The 12816-nt window shown below is 36.0% G+C and overlaps 1 protein-coding gene across 48 annotated transcripts in view; it reads right to left on the reverse strand.

Moving 5' to 3' along the window:
* Window positions 1-12816, reverse strand: part of PHF21A (PHD finger protein 21A) — a 192735-nt gene that overhangs the window by 163063 nt on the left and 16856 nt on the right. For all 48 annotated transcript variants that reach the window (XM_082747423.1, XM_082747427.1, XM_082747428.1 and 45 more), the window contains one exon: window positions 899-939. The gene's annotated coding sequence lies outside the window, so the exon portion shown is untranslated. The remainder of the gene's footprint in view (window positions 1-898; window positions 940-12816) is intronic.

Raw genomic sequence — 12816 nt, forward strand, 5'->3', positions numbered from 1 at the left:
TATCAAAAAGAACCCTTAACCAAATATCTACTCCAGCCACTACATTAATTAAAATTTGAGAGAGAGAATTTAAAAAACAAAAACAAAAACAAGTTGCCTTGTATTAGGGAATGATCCTATTCCGGCTCTCTGGTTTAATTTTTGATTATAATACATGCTCTCCAAATAAGGTTAATATTTGTTTGATCCTTGGTCACTAGACTGCCCTGTGCGATTTCCAATCCTGAATTAGTCATTCCAAAAAAAATGATTAAAGTGTGATGATCTATAAGCTGTTAGAGTAGATACTAAAGTAGATCTTAGGAAAAAAATATGTTTGCCTATATGCCCCCACACTGCTACATTTCACTCTCTCTCTTATTTTTTCCTCTTTTAGAATTATCTAAACAACACACACTAAAAATGTAATATCAGACATGAAGCCAATCCAGCATTAAATTTAAGGATATAAATGCTTAAGAGTCCCAAATTTCAAAGTCGAGGTTCCCATAGTTACATTAACCTAGCCATTTTGCACACATACTAAGGCCATCAAATTTAACAGCATATTAAGTAATACAAAACACAATAGGAACCTAAACTTTTGAAATTCCTGACTTTAGAATTTTCAGCTCTAAACACTGCATAAAGGACATTTTTGGCAAAGGGGATCTTTACATTTTAACAGGTTATCGAATGTAGGAACATGCAAGCCCAGCAGTATTATTAGAAACATAAATGCATTTGAGATATAGCTATGTGAAATTAGACAAAAATTCACTTTCACTCAGTGCAAACAGTAAAGCCTCATTTCTAGGAGAGAGCTTTTTGGGGAAAAAGAAAAAAAAAATCACTGATAATTTGAATTACTACCCAACTAGCATCAGGCACATTATCCCTCCCTCGTGAAAGTACTTACCAATTTTGGGGAAACGGGCTCTCCTTCAGCTCTCTTGCTCCCTACAGTAGAAGAAGGGGAAAATGGAATTAGACTATAAACACAGACTTATGACACGTTAAAAAAAAGCTGAAGACTTAAAGATTTCTATCTGACTTTAAGAAGAAAAAGTAAAACATACAAAAATCTCCACAGCTTTAGCCACCACCCCACCTCAAAAAAGGGAAAAGAGGTAGTTTTCACAGCAAGGAAAAAAATTCAAAGGCAGTTAAATCTCTAATTTTCCATTTTTCACTTTACTGCAAATTTTCCAAGACAAGGAAAAGTAAGTAGTTGACAGTTTCCCTTTCCTAAGGGACGCACAAAAATAAAATGCACCTCATCTAAATAAAACACAAATATAAGCTCATCCCCAACAAATGGTCTTCCCTGTTCATTGCTTTGTAGTAACAAATTAAGGTTACAGCACTGACCCTTAGTTTGGTCTCTTTAAAAGGCTTTTCAATTAATCTTGAAATTGACTTGTCTGATACAAGGCTTTAAAATTCACAACATCTTGTATGTATCATCGTAAGTTCGATTACATGTTTCATTTAAATTATTCAAGTCTCACCACTTCAGACTGTAAGCTATGTAACACAAACATGCCTTTCTCTTTGCCACATATTTAATCAGTGATAGAGCCAGAAAGAAAATTAAGGTTTTGGGAATCTTGCTCAAACATTCAATGATGATATTATCAATTGCATTTTTTAAGATTAACTAAACTCCATTAAGTTGACTTCAAAGTTAGAAGAGCCAAGTCAAGCTATACTGGTTTGTTTCAGGGTTTTTTGTTTTGGTTTTTGGTTTTTATGGGGGGGGGGGTTGTTTTTGTTTTGGGGTTTTTTTTTTTTTTTTTTTGCTTTTGTTTGTTTTTTAAGATTTTATTTTTATGTAATCTTTGCACCCAGCGTGGAGCTCGAACTCATGATCCTGGAAGCAAGAGTCACATGCTCTACTGACTGAGCCAGCCAGACACCCCTATATTATTTATTTTTAACTCTTCCCCACCCCAAACTTTTTTTTTCAAACTTCTTTTTCATTTAAAAAACATTAGGAAACAAAAATTAACTCTTCTCCTAATATTTTACTATTAAATTATTCAAACTCCATGTAGCATGCTCTAAAACCTCCTTATGTTTTTAAACATAGTGTGCTTGTTGACTGATGTTACTTCAGTAGTGTTCTCATTTCAAGGGATATATTTAAAAAAATCTTCATGTCATCCAGATTATAAATTTTTATTTAATCAAGTACAGTCAGACCAAACATGCAGTAAAATAACTTAAAAGGGTCCCAGTTCAAGCAGTTAACATTCATTTCCAAAAGAAATTCAATTTGCTGTTTTATCCTGCCTTTTCTTTAGCGCAGTACCTCTGAAAGTTCTCAAGTCCATATAAATGGCTATTTTAATCACCAAGATTAGAATGACTTCCAACCAAAAAAAAAAAAATCATGCAAAGGTCCATAGAATGATGTGGTCATTAAAAAGTGGATTCTCGGGGCGCCTGTGTGGCTCAGTGGGGTAAAGCCTCTGCTTTTGGCTCAGGTCATGATCTCAAGCCCCGCCGGGCTCTCTGCTCAGTGGGAAACCTGCTTCTCCCTCTCTCTCTCCCTGCCTCTCTGCCTACTTGTGATCTCTTTCAAATAAATAAATAAAGTCTTTTTAAAAAATTATTTTTTAAAAGTGGATTCTCGGTAGGAAAAAATTGTTAACTATGTGTGGTGATGTAGGTTTACTAAACTTACTGTGGTATTCATTTTGCAATCCATACACATATCGAACATTATGCTGTACACTTAAAACTAATATAATGCCACAAGTCAGTAATACCTCAATTTTTAAAAAGTGAATTCTTAACATTACAGATAGTACCTAACAGGATTCTGTACCACTCAGTACCAGGCACACAGTAAATGTTCAGTAAATATTTGTTAAATGAATGAAGTGACTGAGTGGACCCTTAACTCTGTTGATGACTTATTTTTCCTATGAGACATTTCTTGTTAGTTTTTTCATGCTGGTGATAATTTCTTATGCATCAATCCCCCACAGCATTATTTGTTAGATGAATGACTTTGGATTAAAAACAATAGATAAGAGAGGAAGATATTGCCATTTTAAAATGTAATGAAAAGACTGATACATTGTACTAAATTAAGTACTTCTGTTCCTCAAAAAAACACAAGAGAATAAAAAAACAAGCCACAGAATTGGACATGACAATTCCAACACTCAGAATAACAATGGTTTATAACCAGAACATATGAAATATGTTGAAACTCAAAGTGATCAGGATAGAATTGTGATTTTTACTTTTACTTATATGGCATTTGAGAAAGTAGAGTCACATTAACTCTTGTGAAAAGTCATATTCAGTAAAAAGACACAATGGATGTACACCTTACCTCTTAGGGCATTTTCTCCAAAAATCAATAGCAGAGTCAATCCCAAATTGATTAAGAATTTTACCATATCATGAAACCATGATATCATAAAACTACTCATAAAATTGCTTGCAGGGACTGTAGATGTCACATAGGAAATCAAAGCCTGAGAGGTTAAGTGACTTCCCTGAAGGTCACAATCCAATTGGTTGTAAAGCTTGAGAAAAGCTTACAGACCCAGAGATTCCTCTGACTGAGCTGGCCTTTCCACTAGACCTCACCACCTCTTAACCAGGTGCAGGAGTAACACTTCTAAGAAACAAATTACAGTTAAATACTGGCAAAATACTTTTTGGAAAAGTCTCCATATAAAGTTTCAAAAAAAATTATTATAAGTAAGCTATACAGGGCAGGTTTTAAAACTTGAGATCCCTCATGCCTAAGGGATCCTCATGAATGGGTTTCAGAGGGGTTTGTCAACCCTACAATACTATATGTTAAGTTCTGTATGTATAAGAATTCCCACACCTTTAACAAGATTTGCACAGAATTCAGATACCAAAATAAAATAAAATAAAATAAAATCATTTTTTAGACTAGTGATTTTTAAACACCATGCATCCCAACTACTAGCGTGTTTCTTCTGAAGACTGATTAATTGACTACCATTTGAAAACTGATTTAAAAAAATATTTTATTTCTATAATCTAGTTAAGAGTGAGTGAGCAAAAAAAATCTATATGTAAATGTGTATTTTAACACTACCTTTATGCAAGATGTATTTAAGTCTGAAATCCTCATGTTACGGTGATTAAAAGTCCACTTAATTTCTCACATATTCTTCATACTCATAGCTGAGGTAGTTAAAAATTTTAACCATATTTGCTTAAATTTTTCAAACATAGATTTATTCTTAAAAAATGCACTCAAAACACGTAAGTTAGACTAAATGAAATTATTTTTGCTTTTAAAGGTGAATATGATCTTGCTAACATAATTTCCCATGATTTTTGCAAACTGAAGATGGTTCACCTCTCTAGAACTTCATAGGTAGCTGCTTTAATTAGAGCTGGTAAAGAAATGAATCACTCAGATTTCTAATACGGTTGTAAAATTTAAAATACCATCAATAAATCAAAGGTGATTAATAACAACGTAAGTACCTTTTGTAAAATATCTAAAACCTTTGTGTATGAAGAACATATATATTAAATAATAAACAAATTTTGCAGAAAAAGGGTTTAACATTAGATCATGTTTTAAATTAGGCTAAAATTCATCCCACTACAAATTCAAACAATTAAGTTTATAGTCTGTGCTCAATCATAAATTTTGATAAGGGACTAGAATAGCACAGATAATTGTCATTCAAAGACACTTTAAAATGTCACCTTACGCAAAAGATTCAATCTCTTCTCTTCTACTATACCAAGCTGATACGCTAATCTTATGTACAAAATAAGTTTTACTGCTTTTTTATCTGCCCTTCCTAACTTCTAACAGAAAGCATTATAAGTTTGAAATAAATTTAAATGCAAATAAGTACTCAGAAGAAAAAATAGAATACTGCTTAATGAAATTTAGACTTTTAGGTCCCGATCCCATAATCATCCCTGTGTCCCCCATCTCTCTTAGTCTTACACTCTCATGGACATCCCTCTAGCACTTCTCCTCTCAGTTTCAAGAACCATTAATTTTCCCCTCATTACTGGATCATTTTGTTTCTCCCACCTTTTTTTTTTTTTTTTTTAAGATTTTACTTTTTAAGTTATCACCATACCCAACACAGGGCTCAAACTCACAACCTCGAGATCAAGAGCTATACATTCCACCAACTGGAGCCAGCCAGGTGCCCTGTTTCTTCCATCTTAAAAAAAAAAAAAAAAAAAAAAAAAGGCCTCCCTTGCCTCCATATCCTTCTCTAGTTACTGTCTCATGTCTATGCTCCCATTTATAGAGCATTTAACCATATGACTGTCCCTAGTTCCTTCTCCCCATCCTCTACTAGACTCACTCCATTAGGGCTTTGCCCTCCTTTCATTCTTAAGATCACCAATGATGAGAAGAAACCAGCATAAGAAATACAGAACAGAGGCCAGAGAGATCTGGAGGAATGTCGGGATTGGGTGGTGTCCAGGGAGTCAGGAGAGAAAAGGGTTTCAAGAAGGAAGGAATGATCCACCAGGTGAGATGCTATTGATCAAACACGGAAGTGAGGGCTGAGACTTTTCTACTGAAGCAACATCATCTCTCAAGACCTCAAAATGTTGAACTGCGCCAGGACTCAGTTCTTGGAGCGCTTCCCATCAGGTAATCTCGCCCACTCTCATGGCTAGAAAAGGATCTATACACTGGTGACTCCCAAATTTTTATCTCCAGCTCAGACCTTTTCCCTGAATTCCAAACTCATATACACAACTGCCCACTCAACACTTGCCAAATAGGTTTCTCAAGCTCAACAAGTTCAAAAGTAAATTCTTGACACCCTATCTCCCAACCTCCTCTTCAGAGTCATCCCCACTTCAGTAAGTGGCAACTCCATCCCTTCAGGCCAAAACCTTAAAAGTCATGCTTCACTCCTCTTCTCCTCTTTTTTCCACACCCTATATCCAATCTAATAGCCAATCACCTTGCCTCCACCTTCAAAATACACAGGTGTTTTTTTTTTTTTTTAAGATTTTATTTATTTATTTGACAGAGATCACAAGTAGGCAGAGAGGCAGGCAGAGAGAGAGGGGGAAGCAGGCTCCCTGCTGAGCAGAGAGCCAATGCGGGCCTCTATCCCAGGACTCTAGGATCATGACCTGAGCTGAAGGCAGAGCCTTTAACCCACTGAGCCACCCAGGCGCCCCAAAATACATAGGTTTTGACCACTTGTGTCAACTCCACTACAGCCTCCTTGATCCAAGGCACCACCACCTTTCACTTAGATTATTACAACAGCCTCCTAACTGCCCTCCCTCTTTTCCATCTTTGTCTTGCTATAGTCTATTCTTTCAGCAGCCAGAGTACCTTTTCAAACTCCAAGACAGATCCAGTTACTCCTCTATTCAAAATCCTCCAACGGTTTCCCATAATACTCCGAAAAAAAGCTGAAGTCCTTTAAAATGGCCCCCAAAACTAAGTGATTTGGGCCTCTGCTACTCTCAGACCTCATCTCCTCCCCTCTGCCACTGCTTAATCTGCTCTAGCCATACTGACCTCTTTTTTGTACTTCAAAAACTCAAAACAAGTTCCCTTCTAAGGGCTCTTCTATTTGCTTTTCCCTCTGACTGGAACACTCTCTTCCATAAAATATCTTCATGGTTCACTCCCTCAAAGTGTTTAGGAAATCTACAGCATCTGTAAGAGAATACTAAAATAAAGACCACAGTTGTCCTCAGAATTGCTCCTCTCCCCAAACTTACTGGGGGGATGTTCTTTCTTATGCCAACAATACCTTTCTTACTGTCTCTCCACCTAGCCAAAGCTCAGCCAGTCATTCAAATCCAGATAAAGATTCAGTGATAAATGGAGACCTTCCCTAACCATCTCAACTCCCAGCTCTTCCTTTCTTTGAATTCTCAGATACTTGATCATTTCTCACATTCATCTTAAAATTTAGCCATATACTGTCCCACACCATAACTTGTATGTCTTATCTCCCTGACTATACACACACACACACACACACACACACACATACACACGAGTAGAAATAATGCCTTGCACAAGTAGTTCTCAAACTTTTATCAGAGTAAATCTAAAACTTTTAAAAAATACATAAATTCACTGGCCCTACCCTTAATAATTCTAAATTCATGATGTCTGATTTAGAGCCCAGATATCTGTATTATTTTAACTCCCCCCAGAAGATTCTGATGGGTAGGGATTAGGAATCATTGCCTTACGGTCCTCTATTGCCTTCAGTACCTAGGAAAGTAGGCCTTCAAATAGCCTACAGCTAAAATGGACACCCCAGAGAACAAAATCCATTCCTTCATTCCACAGGGGAACAGCAATCCAAGAAGTCTACATGACTAGCCAAAAGCTACAAAGACAGTAAGAGGCAAAGCTCAGCCTAAAATCCAGATTTACTGCTCTCAATCTAGGAACCCTTCCATTAGACCGTGCATAAATGAAAAGTTTATAAAATGACCGTGCATAAAATGAAAGTACCAAAAATCTACAATTCAGAGATAATCACAGTAAATAGTGATTTTCTAACACTTGACCAGTGATTGCAATGTCCACGCTCTAAGACAGTGCATACTATGTTTGAAAATGTGAGCAACATTAGCTGATAAAACACTTTAAAGGCCAGAGAGTAATTACAGGAAGGCTTACAAATAAAAAGAATAGTTTTTACCAAGTCCTCTTGTAATATGTATAAAAACTTGTAAAATCATTTATTTTATAGTTGAGAAGTATTAGGAGAAATAAATGGAAAGAAGAAATCTTGCTTCATCATGCTATAAAGTACAAAAATCCTTTTTCAAAAGCTTCCACAGCTCACAAAGCTGTAAATGTTTTCTGAGTCTAATCATAACATAAACTTAATTACAGATCAGACTTAGTAAATCACCCCATATCCCAAGATAACTCAAACTCTTATCCTAATAATCAGCTAACCTCAGGACCAAAACTCTTGCCATCAACAACAAAAAAACAACTCAGGTATCTATAAGGCACCACAAAAGAGTTTGGGTTTATCCTGGTGTACAGGGATTTAAGCAAGTGTCTCCTATTAACACTAATGGGAGTTCTGGGTGTAAACCGTAGCACCAAGGAGGAGGATCAATGCCCAGCACTGTATCTGCAAAACCCCTTTCTACTGCACTAACTGCAACAACTGGGACTTGTTCTCTCAGAAATGGGATAATAGACCCAAATTCCTATGTCTCTAAAGCACAAAGACAATCCAAATAAAAGTCACTGAGGAAGGTCACTGGTAAACACCCGATTTTTAAAATTTACAAGAAAAAGCTAAACTAAAACAACTGACACACTGGAGAAATTTTTTAAAATAGCACCAACCAATACATACAGAAGAAACTAGAAAATTGCTGGAGATAAAATACCTCACACAAAAATTCAACAAGATCAAGTCCATCAAATTTTTAAAAATTAGAGCACAGTAAACCCAAGTATAGCCAGGAGCTTGTCCAAAGAAACACACACACACACACACAAAACAAAACAAAAACTCCTCTCCTGAAGAGCCCTAAGTACACTACAACCCTTGCTTTTAAAACACAGAAGAAAACTCCTGCTGCATTGATAGCCAGGAATAATCACAGAGTACTTCCAGACAAACGGTAACAATCACAAGCTGCCAAGGACGACCAAAACTAACTAAATAAAAATTATAGCACCTTATTGTGTTCCATACTGCCTCAGTTCTCAATATAGCACTGCTGTATTCACCAGGCTGGAAAATGAGCAGGTGCCTTTCAGGCTATAGAAAAATTAGTGAGACACACACACACACACACACACACAATCACAAACACAAACACAAAGGGAATGATATTCTTTCACTTGAAGGGGCTTAAGAAATGCAAGGCTTCGCTGTAGGCCTAGAAACCTAAGAGTAGGCCTTACCGAAGAAATGAGGAAAAGCCAAGGTTTAGTCCAAATCCACATTCAAAGACTAAAAGAACTAACATTTATTTCAATTAAAATGCTTTGGCAACAATCTTTTTTTTTTTTTTTTTTTTTAAAGAAAGAGAAATTAAGATTTCCCTCCTTTCTAACCCCAAGAGAAAATTAGAATCTTTTCTCTCTCCACTGGTCTAGCTACACAACACAAATAAAAAAGCACCCTGACTTAAGGCCTGAAAACTAAATATGGTTCCATAATATTCACAGTAAAAACAAAACACCAAACTATGTAGTCCAACATACTGATTCTTTATCATTGCTGCTACCATTAATGAACATTTAGCTTTGTATCTGTACTTTGAAATGTCAATGAGAAATTGAAAAAGCTATAATATGCTGGGGATTTTAACTTTTGAAACAAAAACCACAAAGAAACACGAGTCTGAAGCATAAAGCCTCAATCGTGCTGATAAGTAAGTGGTCCTAAAAGTTGAAAGTGAAAGCAATATACACCAAAAAAAAAAAAAAAAAAAAAAAAAAAGAACAAGTTTGCTTGATATTAATGCTAGCCTTTAAAACCAAAAATATGTTCTGTTACAGAAGACAGAAATCAGGGCTTCCATTAACCTTGTTTAAAAAAAAAAAAATCCCATGAGCATGGATTTTTTTCCTAAGTCTCTTCATCAGAGCAGCATGGGGTCCCATTAGGCACCCTATTTTACTTCCACCTTATAAATAACGTTAGCTATTCGCTATTTCCATGGAAACCAAGTACAGAGAAACCCACTTAAATGAATACCGGTTAAAGGAATAAGTTTTATTTTAGAAAGATTTTGCTGCTCTGGATGAACTCTACTGGGGAATACTACAAAGTCATCTTAAGTATAATCTTTAAAAATATATCTTTGGTGTAAGGGAAGCTTATTAGCGGTCCTGTTAAGTAAGTACACTCCTTGCACTAAACTAAATATGCCAAACAGCATCGTAACGTTAGAGATGCCTTTTCAATGCACTTCACGGGGGTTCAGATGCACAACACCCAGTGACTATGCTTCCTCATGCACTGGGGTAGGATAATTACCCCTGTGGGTCTAATTTAAACTAATAAAAGCAAAAAATTTAGAAATATGACTACCATCACCTTGACTAGTAATGAATAGGCCCCACAACTACAGGCACATACAGGACTTACTACCCCTCAAAAGAGGAGTGAACAAGCGAGAAAACAACTTAAGTTCCTGTTCACTGTTATCACGTCCAGGGATAGCAGATAGTCAAAATTCCCTCCTTAACAAACTATTTTACATGTTATAACATGTAATCCTTAGTCAGTTGGTATATACAAATAGGAAAGAGAAACAATATTCAAAGGAGAATATGCAGAACAAGATCTAAGAATTTCCAATTTTAAGTTGCTCTACATACTCTAGGAAACACCATTATTGGTGGTTCATACGAAAGTTGCCGATAGGCAAGTGTACATACAATAAAATATAACTAAGAAAGATAGTAAACTCAAAAAACTAATAATCATAAGTTTCTACAGACAGAAGGCACAAGAAAACTACAATCTTTCCAGCAGATGTGGTTCTCTGTTAAGTTAGTAGTGGCTCACACACCTCCAATAAGTTAAAAGACAAATGAAAGCAGTATTATGGTAAAGGGTGATAATCGGCATTGAATTTACAATGTATGAAGAGAGTTAACATTCTCACACACATTTTGAGTATATCAACAGATCTATTTGTACTGCCCGTTTTAAAAACATAAAAGTACTTTCCTTGTATGTTTCACACACTATAAACATTGGTAAAATGATAACTGGAAGTTGGGTTAAGAGGTATGTGGCATTTGCTAATATTATTCACTCTGCTTTTGCATATGTTTTTAAATTTCCATAAAAAGAAGTTTTAAAAATCCCATAAAGTTAAAATTCTTGTCTCAAATATGCTACTGAATTTAAATCCAATACAGCCATTAACATTTAACCACAACTAATTTCCGTTTTACTTTACTTACCAAAACAATTCAGTTAACAATTCAAAACGACTAAGAGAAATCTGGAGAGGAAATGATCTGCTATTTTGCAACTACCAATTTTTTTTTTTGCAATTACCAATTAATGAAATGCAATCAATGCCTAAAAACAAGGCACAATAGCCATATTTTGTATTTTACAAAGTAAAGAAAGAAATTCTACTAGTCCTCTCATACTAAACCGGAATACTTTTAGGGTCAGCAACACCAGAATTTCCAAATTCTCTTCCAGATAGGTCCACAGGAGTACAGAGAACCATCTAATCAATTAATGCTTCCTATTTCCCTCGTCTTAGTTTAAGTAACTTCAAAGCTCCCCTTTTGACTATGCCCCTACCTCACTCCCTACCAGAAAATACAGCAATTTTTGAGGTAAAAGGTCTTTTTCTATTCTCTTCCTCAGTCCAGATATAAAATGTTTCACAAATACTCAGTTACTTCACAAGTGATTTTAAGCTATCAATTATCCAACTCCTGGCTGAGGGCCCAAAATAAGGAGGTCCACAAACTGTTAAAGCCTCAAGGTCCTGATAACAGCTCTGTTTAAAAACTAATAATTACATTGGGGCACCTGCGTGGCTCAGTGGGTTGAGCCTCTGTCTTCGGCTCAGGTCATGATCTCAGGGTCCTGGGATCGAGCCCCGCATCGGGCTCTCTGCTCAGCGGGGAGCCTGCTTTCTCCTCTCTCTCTCTGCTGCCTCTCTGCCTACTTGTGATCTCTGTCTGTCAAATATATAAATAAAATCTTAAAAAAAAAAAAACTAATAATTACAATGGTGTTTTGTATTGTTTTTCAGAGAGAGAGAAGAAGACAGTGGTGGCTTTGGAGGCAGTGATGCAGAGCAGACAGGATAGCGTACACAGAGAAGAGACGGCAAAGAGATAGCAAAGGAGAGGGGCGAGGAAAGGCAATGGAGGGAGTATGTGCAATCGACGTGAGTCTCTCTGTGAAGCAGCTAATGTACCAAGCTGAATGAGACAGGTTCCCATATAAGTCTAGTAGGAGTTCAGCCCTGACATGAATGGCCCAACTTTTACAAATTTAAAATCAGACAGACTAATTTTCAAAATTGTACTATTCTTTAAGTCAACCTCAAAGGCCTCATAGGGCCTATTGCTAACTCCTCTATTTATTGAAATGAAATATACTTCTGAACTTTCTACAATTCCATTCACCCAAGAGAAGCAACTTTTTTGTAAGCCCTGCATAAAGAAACCTTAATACTGTGCATACACTATGCTAATTCTAAAACTACAAAGCTTCACTTATTGACCATTCTATAAATTGTAAAGTAATATTACAATTTTTTTTAAATGAAAGAAAACTATACTGGGGTGCCTGGGTGGCTCAGTCAGTTAAGCATCCGACTCTCGGTCTCAGCTCAAGTCTTGATCTCAGGGTTTTGAGTTCAAGCCCCACGTGGAGCCTACTTAAAAAAAGAAAAAAAGAAAGAAAACTATATAGCCTGCTATAAAACTTTGATTTTTTTAATATATCTGTTGAGATAAAGTATAAGCATGTTATCAAAACAAACGTGCTGGAATTTCTGCTCAGAAAGCAGAAACGCTGTTTTAGGAACACAGACAAAATAAAATCTAGTAAATGCTTCTATCTACCTTCTAGGCCTTTATGAACTGGTACAGTTGGGTAAGTAAGAACAAAAAGTTAATGGAAGCTATTATTCTACTTTAACTCAAATGCTCATCCGTGGTAACACATGCCATATTTACGGTATTGTGGTAAGCTACTGTAAATACATTTGCTGAATCCTAGGGAAAAAACTACGCAGATCAAAGATCAAAAAAGTTTCAGCTCCAAATTGGTAGTGAATAAATAAAATCAATTCTATGTCACACTTAATGATCATTCCCCCTCCCTCAACGACTTA

Source organism: Mustela nivalis (genome assembly GCF_964662115.1).
Source record: "Mustela nivalis genome assembly, chromosome: 9".
In the NCBI taxonomy this organism is placed as follows: Eukaryota; Metazoa; Chordata; class Mammalia; order Carnivora; family Mustelidae; genus Mustela; species Mustela nivalis.